Raw genomic sequence first — 2,393 nt, forward strand, 5'->3', positions numbered from 1 at the left:
ATGCACAGTATGGAACTATAAAAAAAAATCTCTCTTCTTGAAACGATGCTCTTTATCATTCCACTCGTTCAAAAAAAAATATTCTGCTCTTTAGCGATTCCGTGTTAATGTCAGAGGATTTTTCATTTATATATGACTTCAAGAGAATACTCTACAAAGTAAAAAAATTTTATATAACTATAAAGTACTGGATTTAGGATTGCAATCCTCTCAATACTAGAAGAATATCTTACATGCACGCGTACTGTAAATGACAAACTTCTTCTAACAAATAAGCGTGCTACTAATATTTTGTATATCCTCTTATAAAAGGCTGTTTGAGTTATTATAATAGAATTTTCTATAGAGGAATTTATTTTTCATAGCTTATGTGTCCTCATTTTTATAAATGAATACCTGTTATAAATACACGCACCTGATTAATGTAAGATTAATATAATACAATAAGAATTTTTACTTAGAAGAAATACTAAAAGCAATTCCCTGCTTATCGGCAGAATATTTTTTTGGGGAATATTTGTTTGTATCAATACACGGTCACTATTTTATAAATAAATAAGATTAGAATTATTTATAGATTGCGTTTTATTTTAATAACATCAATGTCCAACTTTTTCTAATAAGACAATAAATATAATATCGTTTTTTGTATAGTCTACAACAAAACTGTCCAAGGTCGAAGTTTTTTAACTTGAAATTGAAATATATCGGTATTTACACGATTTTCTACTCACTTCATTGCTATTTTGTCGTAGCACGCGATGTCTCAGGGACGACACTAGTTTGAAATTATAAGTTTTGACGTTATAAGTTTTGACCTGTGCCTTTCACTATGTTTAAAAGTATTGTGTTACTAATATTATAAGATACAATTATTTATAATATATTTAACTATAAAAATATGAATAATTGTATCTTATAATATTAGTAGCAGAATACTATTAAACATACTTTATAGTATATTAAATGTAATTTAATATTCTAAGAATATGTTTAAAATATTAATATTACTTAATATTAAATAATATTATACGCCTATAGGGATAGTAAAAAACACAAATTAAAAACTTTTAACGATTTCAGACTAGTGTCGTTCCTGAGACCAAGCATGCTATGACAAAACAGTAATAAAGTGAGGAGTAGGAAGATAATGGGCATGAATACCTACACATTTCAATTTCAGGCAAAAAGATCTCAACCTTGGACAGTTCTGTAGCAGGATTCTTTAAACGTCTTATTGATGATTGCTATAATTAACTAGCGACAGCGATGGCAGGACAATTCTGGAAGAAAGCGCGGCCTACAATCGACGTTTGTAATATTTTGTAATTTTTATTGTGCCTACTCGATTTGTTTATACAAAGTATATACCTATCCATGAATTACATACAACATGTGTTAACATTAATAAGCGTTAATTTTATCACACTTACAGATGATCATCTAAATGTAGTCTGTAACTGACTCTATTTAAACCCTTATATCTAGAAAATTATTGCTTGAAATAAAAAAATTACAAATAATTCTTGTTGTAATAGAATGAGAAGTATATAATAGAAAATAGACTAAATATATAAAAGAGATTATAAGCGATGAGCGTGATTCAGGTGTAATTAAGAGGATGAACGGAATAAGTAAAAAAAAGAAAGGAAAAAGCTAAGTTACGAGTAGAGAGAGTGCAGGATGAATGAGAGTGAATGGAGTGAGATAGATATATATATAATAATTGTAAACTAAGTTCGTGACTGTTGGAAGAACTAAAAATAAATTGAGTTGAATCAGAAATTATTTATTCTTATTTTCGTAATCCATTTGTATTGAAATGAATTAAAAGCTAGCGAAAATAAATGAGTGTATTCATTAACTTAAAACCAGCGAAGAAGATATGCTTCATGAAAAAAAGAAACAGAAGAAGAGCGAATAGCTTTTGAATGTTGCTTTGATTGTAACGAAATAGGAGTAAAAAGCCAGCTTTCTTACTGCTGCTGCATAAAATTCTTTAAACTATTTTAATAAACAAAATACTACGTATTTGGATTCAAAACGCATAGTGTTTTAAATCCAAGCACACACACATACACAGTTTTGTCTATTGAAAAAGTTTATAACTAAAACTTAAATGTTTAAAAAATGGAGACAAGAACAAAACATTTTAATATTTTAAAAATGAACACTTCTTTTTTCAGTGTATTCTTTAATCACAATCTTTTCTAGAAAAATAGAAGGATAATTTCTGCATCAAGAATGGTCTCTGTCAAAATTTCTGATCAGAGCAAACAGTATATATATATATATATATATATATATATATATACTATATAATAATTACTTACTTCGTACGTACGTATACTTAATTAACCTACCTAACCGTAAGTTAGTACGTACTACTACAC

At 27.6% G+C, this 2,393-nt stretch overlaps 1 protein-coding gene across 1 annotated transcript in view; it reads right to left on the minus strand.

The window, feature by feature from the left end:
* Positions 1–2,393, minus strand: part of LOC105626837 (transmembrane channel-like protein 3) — a 23,656-nt gene that overhangs the window by 18,545 nt on the left and 2,718 nt on the right. The window lies entirely within an intron of this gene.

Source organism: Atta cephalotes (assembly GCF_000143395.1).
Source record: "Atta cephalotes unplaced genomic scaffold scaffold00006, whole genome shotgun sequence".
NCBI lineage: Eukaryota > Metazoa > Arthropoda > Insecta > Hymenoptera > Formicidae > Atta > Atta cephalotes.